This window comes from Lepisosteus oculatus, chromosome 8 (assembly GCF_040954835.1).
Source record: "Lepisosteus oculatus isolate fLepOcu1 chromosome 8, fLepOcu1.hap2, whole genome shotgun sequence".
Lineage (NCBI taxonomy): Eukaryota > Metazoa > Chordata > Actinopteri > Semionotiformes > Lepisosteidae > Lepisosteus > Lepisosteus oculatus.
In genome coordinates this window covers 325943-333973 of record NC_090703.1, presented here as the reverse complement: position 1 = coordinate 333973, position 8031 = coordinate 325943, and positions in this window count along the sequence as shown.

Below are 8031 nucleotides of genomic sequence, written 5' to 3'. Positions count from 1 at the left end.
GCCAAGAAGAGAACTGCTTACAGAATGTTCATGAAATGTTTATACTTCCTGTTATTCCTGTTACTTTCTTAAATTTTCAGTAAGGTATAAGTATTTGTAATTTGTAAAGCTTGTGATATATTTAAAATATAAAATACAAAATACAAATTTAATCTACTTTTTAAGATTGAGAGATGTTTACTGAACTCAAATGTTAGTACCATAATATACTGTAACACAACAGGGAAAGTACTCTTTTTATTTTGAAATATCACTGCTTCATGTTATTAGTGCCATAATTATGAATTGTGAGATGTGGCAGGCATTTCTGGCAAGTGTGAAGCTCACTTTTATAATCTTCTCCTGAAATTTTTACTTTTTCTGTTCTTACCCTGCATCTGTATTGTGAGTATCATAACTACTGTATGTTGAATTACTTTCCTTACTCTGAGATATGATGAAAGGGAAATATTTGCAACAGTTGTTTCTTATTCTTCCTGTCAGCAATATTCCCAACACAAATCCCTGTAGTCTGAGGCAATCCCTAGACTTGTAAACTGATTTTACCTTGTATACTGTAAGTTCTTCAACATGATGTCCCAATGTAGTACTGAAGATCTTGTGAATATGTAATACTAAGAGCCATTTGACCTTTCATTTTATATCAATTATACTTGGGCATCTTAAAAGTTATGGTGATATGTTTTCGAATGATTTAATACACTAATGTGACTTCAGTTTTTGTTATCAAGTAAACTGTTCCTACCCTGTTCATGATCAGTTAAAGAAATACATTTATTGGAAACTCAGGAAAAGAATATGAAAATAGACTTTAAATTAGTCACAATTAACACTGATTGAAAGATTCTTGTAGAGGTAGTTATGTTCTAAAGGAAATTGTAGTCCATATCTTTAGGTTTGGTTGCAACAGTTTTTCACTTGGAAATAGTTTTTCCATATTTTTGTTTTGTGTTTTATCAATACGAAAATCTTCAAAAAAATGTTTTTCTCAACAATGTCTTGTTTCTTCAAGTACACATTTGCACTTTTGAAGACTGCAAAGAATTGTTCTATCTGAGTTTCTGATCCCACAACACAACATTAACTCTTACACATTCATTACTAACATGTATCTTACTACATTAGAATAAGACTTGAATCTATATAATGGTTATATATTATTGGCCCCTATACAGAATTAATTGAAATAGAAACTTGAATGACAATATAATGTGTAATGTTAAGTAAGTGGTCTTAGTTTTCTTAGTATTAACTAATATTTCAGGTGAAATTGTTGTTCCATCTCCCTTCAGCCCCCTGTTTAGGATTGATTGATTGGAATTTGCCATTTTCTTGGGAGTGCTCTCCCTGCTCTGTCATGGATGTCGGAAGGGCAAGCCGTGGAATTACCAGGAGAGCAGTAGAGACCCTATGGGTAGCGGTAAAAAGGGGGCAACATGGAGGTTAGCCCAGGCTCAGGAGGTCAGACGATGTAGGTATAGAAACCTGTGCCCTCAGGCCACGGACGTGGGACGACCTGGTGCTAAGGGGGTCTCAGGAACGAGGAGCAGAGCAGACACAGAAAGTAAATAGCCTACACAACAAGACACACCGGTAAGACATGAATAATCATAGGGAACTAGGAGCAGGACAGAAGTAGAGTGCCCTCTAGGTGTACAGGATGTGATTATGAGAACCATAAGCAAATCCCAACAGGGGCAAAACTGCATCTGTCATGCTTTGCAAAACTTTGCATCTTGAATGGAAAAGATACATTATCAAAATATTTTTTTAAATTGTGATTTTTCTGATTATTTTTATTTGAAAGATTACATAACCAACTCTTTAAAGGTGGAACTATCCTCCTTATAGGAACAGAAAAGCCTTTCTGACTCCAGTCAGATATTTGGCTCTATCTAGTGGTTGCATCTGAGAATGCAGCATATGATTTATATTGGCACTCTCTACTGTTTCCAGATTGTTGAAATGCTCAGAAGTACATCTGTCATGTTATGCGTTTTTATGTTTAGTTTCTGTTCTATTTTTAATTAAGGAAACCTTTACCCCTTAAAACATTACACCAAGCAAATCAAGGATTGGAGTTTGCAAAGAATACATTAAGAAGTGTTTTTAAGGGCACCAGGTAATAAACAGTGTAATTTTGTGAATGACAATATCATTATAATTTCTTTAACTCTATAAATCAGAAGTGCAATAAGTCATTATTGTTATATATTTGAAATTTCTAGTTTATTTGTGAATAAAACCTACATTCACAAATTGTGCTTTATTAAAGTAGTATTTCTTTGACACTTTTTGTCATGTCAGAAAGGGAAAGAAAATAGCATACTTGTTTACTGATGTGAATTTTAAGATAATTTGTAATTAAAAGTGTATACTGCCTGAAATATTGCAGAGAGTTAAGAATCCCCAGTGTTCTGGTAAACCATTGGAGATGGAACAGGGGGCTCATCCCAGTTGATAGCAAGGTTGTGTAGGACCTCACATGCTAAGTGACAGTGTTGGCTCTTAATGGACTTGTACGCAGACAAGCAAAATGTGGTTTTAAAATTCCAAAGGCTCACAAGTTCAGAGAAACGGCAATGACCTTAAAAGATCGGTTACAGAAGTCTCCTATGCTTACCTATTTAGCTGCAAATGTATTTTGTTTTTTACTTATAGATGAATTCCACTCCAATGTACCAGCACCTTATATTATTGTTAATTGTGCTTAGCAACTATTTCTTAATTCTACTAGGCATTAGCTGGTGCTTTTGTAATGATTCGCTAACTCTGCTGTAAGGGATATGCAGTACAAACCATTGTGTTCTGACCAATACTATTGTTCAAATTCATAATTTTGTGATTAATTCTAAATTTGTAAACTTTGGCTATATTGTCATTTAATTTTTGTTACTGAGATTTCATACCTGGTCTGAGAAATTGGGATTGCAGTTCCCCTTTAAAGGTATTTAATTTTAATTTGCGAGGTATTTGTCCATGCAATAATTTCATTACTTGTGTCAGCTGGGTATGAAATACTGGATCAGCAAAGGTAGCAATATGTATCATTCAATGGTTCTGCATAGAAGTAGAAGAAATACAAATAACACACTGATTGTCTAAGACCACAGTTTGGAAGCCCCTGTTTATAATACAACAAGACACTGCAATTATATACGGTATCTTGAAGTATCTTGTCAAGATATAAGGTATAAAACTTTTAATTTATGATGTGAAGAATACCCAACATATTTTTTAATATATAATATGACAGTACAGACTTGGTCCATTCCATCTGAATTGAACACAAAGTTAATACTCACATTTTGAAATTGTTTGCCAGTATGAAATATAAGTAACAAGAAAGGACTTTTAAATACAAAGTGACAGTGGCTGCACCAAAAAAGACTTGATTATTCTTTCACTTTGTAAGGCACACATCTATTTTCACCCCACACAGTAGAATATGGACCAGCTGCTATCTGCAGTACACATCTAAAATTGTGGTCAAAGTTAAATTAAGTAATATTTCAAAGTTAGAGCTCCTTCTGCTTTTTTGTAATTCAAGCTGACAGCAACTTGACACGAGGTTCAATAAAGGATATTTATAATCATGTTGCTGCTGAAAATCAGATTTGTTGCCTGACAGTGTATGGCAAGTTTAATTACCTTTAGATCTCATCCTCATGCACTTTTTCTTCCTGACAACATCCAAAATTCTTGCTTTTAATGACAGAGCTGGATTCCAGACTGGGAAGAGTAGTGTCAGCCCATAGGGATCAGATGTCAGCTTTTCTCAGTGTCAATCATTGCTTACTGCATCCCAGAAGAATTTATAATCTCACCACTGCCCCCAGGTGTTCACAAAAAGTCAGAGATATTTGAGTTTTTCTGAGAAACTTGAGTGATTGCTAAACATTTCTTTGTGGTAATCAGAGAAGAAGATAATGTCCTCAAAAAAAGTTTGCATGTTCTCCCTGTGTTGGTGTAGGTTTCTCCTGGATGATCTGGTTTCCTCTTACCTTTCAAAAGCATATTGAGAAGGTTATTTGGTGTCTCTGAATTGTTCGTGTATGCTTGAAGTTCTCTGAGTTTCTGTCCAGGGCTACTCAAATGTTTGTCCCAGGTATTTTAACCTTTAGAAAATGTATCAAGTCTTTCAGCAAGTGAAAAAAAATGAAAACAGAAATTCTTCTCTCATACAAATGGGGTAAAAAATAGTCATCTTTAACTGTATGTGAGAATGTCCAAAGCAACTGTTAGCCTTAATAATGTATTTATGTGAGATGGAATGGATACAGAAGTATTTCTAATGTACAGAACTATGACTTTTCTCCCCATGAACCATTTTCATTCCTCTGATGGTTTTAATGGAGGGCAGTCTAAGAAATTGATTTTATGGTGTCTAATTTCTGTCTCCTTCTGAAATAGAGAAACCTTTAAATTAAAAAAAAAACTCATGCTATAGAATTTAATGTAGTATTTCACAGAACTGTAAAAAGTGTATTTCTGACAGTGAAACAGAGTAATAGAAGAGCAGTCTCAGCTGTCCAGTCAGCCCTACATATCATAATGGGAATAATAAGATTATAATTGACTTTTTAGTTTCCCCCTTGAACTATTGAATACTACTAAGTTTCTAAATGTTATGTTTCCATAACACTGCATTTCTCAGCAGAAGAACATCGTGTTTTGCAATCATGAAAGTTAAATAAAGCAGCATTAATTTGAATACATTCTTACCCATTAGATTGTAATGATTTTCCTTTTGAAGGTCGATTGTGCAAAAGCCCCTTTCAGTATACTATACATTTTTAAGAGTAGAGGCTTCTATATTGGCAATATTCTGCTGTCCTGATGCCTTCATTAAATGTACTTACAGAATGTCAAGCTTCCATTTAAATTGGCCATATTTGATCCTGCTAACCATACAGAATTCAGCCATGACTACACACCCTTTATTACAAGCTGATCTTCTGAATCAATGCTCTGTATTTTTATTTTTAGCACTTCAGATTCATTCTTGTATGGCTACGCCATTGTTCCGATGCTCTGGAAGACATCTTGCCTGGTGCCAGAACCCAAAAAGGGGCACTCTAAAGTCTTGAATGACTACAGACCAGTGGCAAGGGGCACCCTAAAGTCTTGAATGACTACAGACCAGTGCCATTGACATCACACCTAATGAAAACTCTGGATGTGCACATTTTGCACATATTTTATTGTTTTTACAGTGACTAAGATCATCAAATTTTGCACACACCTATGTATTTATTTTTTTATTTATTTATTTTTATTTATTTTGTTGTCTTTTGTTTTATAACTATTCTGAAGTCTGTTTTTGCTTGTCTTGGGCTGGACTGCTGTAACACATGGACAGGATTAATAAAGTCTTATCTATCTATCTACTCTGTCAACCCTTTGTTTGTCTGTACTTTTTGCTCCAAATATAATGGTATAATGTTAAAATATACATTCAAAATATTGTCTGTTATTTTTGCTGTGCAAAAGATGTACTTCGACTATATGTGAGCGATGACGGATACATAAAAGAGCAACACTGTTTCACAGCTGATTCCTTTTTTTTACAATCAATTGTATACCTTAGAAAAATGTTAGCAAACTCAATATTATTTATTGTTTTTAAGGTTTGGAACTTGAAGTGAGAAATCTAATTTTGCAAAAATCAATTTTGTACAAGTTAATAGAAATCTCAGGAAAGACCTCCATCGGTCAGAATACATTACTTTATATCAGCAAACCAGAATATGGAGGAAAAAATAGACGGTTGTGTTTCATCCATCCATCTAGTTTCAGGAGCTACTGTAACTAAAGAGTCATGGTGAGTCAGAGCCTAACATTGCAAAGCCAGGGTCAGGGTTAACCCTATCCACACTTACACATGGAGAAAGATATTACTGGATTGTGGGCACGATGCTTAAACTGAGAGAGTGTATAAAATCCACACTGACATTCTAGTTGCTCATGAGCCAAGAGCAGTAATGCTAACTAGTAAGTGCTAACTAAATATAATTATTGGAACAAACACAATCTAATTTTTGTATTATAAAATGCTTCTTGACAAAAAATTGTCAAAATCATCCTGGAATTTAATTTAACTTCACTTGTGAAACTAGGAAACCATATAGTATTAAAAAAAAACAATATTGTGTGGGGATAATAAGCAGTTTTATACCTTTAACAAAATATTTTCCCAGCTGATAAATAACAAGACATTGATATTGTATTGTTATCATTATAATAAGATATTTGCAAATGTTACAAAGCCTAAAGACTCACTCGACTAAGAAATAAACCATTTGATCCAATTATTGATCCATTTTTAATATTTGCTCCCAATGTTAATTTTCTACATACATCTTATCTGTTAATACTTTATCTTCACAAATCTTTTATGCAGCAACATTTCAAATTAAGTGTGTCAGATATAGATATGGTTAGGGTTATGGTTATACTGTATACTGCCAACAATAGAAAATCTATGTGAAGTATTTTTTATAATGATTTATTTTCATAATCTGCATTAATACTGCACTTGTAAAATAAATGCCTGTATTGTAAATTGTATGATCATTTAAGATAGTTTCTATGGAAACTGCTCCCTGCTCTGTGAAAGATCCTACAATTCACTATCACATTTCCAAGGACTTTATTGTGACCTCTGTGTTTTCTGCCAAGAGTCTTTGTATGACTAATTTTGCATCTGTTAATATAATAAAACTAATACATTGCAGAAAGTAATGAATGTAAGATATTGAAACAGGCTCTGTATGATTTATTTTTTACAATAATCTATGACAGAATGAATTGTCAAGGAGTTTATAGGATGCACACTTAAAGCCTCTATTCGGAAAAAGGAAGAGAGAAAACACAACGTTTAGGCCGTGGAGTCTTCTTCAGTTGTGAGAGACAAAGACAAAGGCAGTAGGCAAAGGCAATGTAGCAGGAGAACAAAGGATGGAAGGGAGGAGGTGTGAGAGGCGGGAGCAGGGGACAGAAAGAGAGGCCAATCAAGAGGTGTGAAGTCAGAATAGGTGTAGAGAGGTGTGAAATGAAACCCTCCAATGAATGGAGAAAATTTAAAGGAAGAGTAGTCTGTCATTAAGAGATGGGGGAATGTGTGATCAGATACCTGCCTCAGGTATCTTTTATAACTCCCTTCAAGGAAACCAGGATAAAAAAACAAAAAGGATGAAATAAATCAACAAACTAACTGTCTGGAATGATGGTCCCATCATAACTGTGCTGGCGTTACCACTGACAACAAACACATTCGCACATGGTCTCAATCCCAATCTGAAGCCATATGAACTCAGTCTGGACGTGTTTCCAGACAGCCATCCTTTTTTCAACTGAGCAGCCAATAATTAAATTATCTGTTGCAGGAGCAGACTATTTAAGGCTTTCTCTCTGTTCACCTCACTGCTCTGAGTTTGAGTGAGCTGCAGCATCAGCAACACTTCTTCAGTGAACTGCACCTCAAGCCTCTTGTCCTACATGTAGATCCCTGAATGAGCAGGTATTTTTTCCCTGCTGAATTTTTTCCTTCTTTTATTTCTGGTTATTTCTGACTCCTGCAGTCATCTTATCAGTATTGATTCGCCAACCTTTCTCCATTCACGGAGGAAAGGCAGATTTTTACTCTCCCCTGCCCACTTCTTGCTAATAGCTTTCCCTTCTTCTGTTATTCACACCTGCCTCATCCATCGGCCACTTAGCTGATCCACAGATCCTGACGCTGCTCCAAGACCCTTTGTGTGGAGCTTGCTCTGCTGTTTGTCACAGCCCTGATTCTCAGAACTGCAGGACCACAAAAACTGTTGCTGCGTGGCTCAGTGGCCTGGCAGGACAGTTTTGCCATCGTTACATAGCCTGAAAGTGAGGCACTTTTTTCACAACCTAAGGCTACTCCTGCGACATATACTTATATCAGAATTTACAGATGTGCTCTAACTCAAAGTACCTACGGTACATAAAAATGGTACATTTTATTTCAATTAAATACCTACAAATGACCGTGTCTGACTG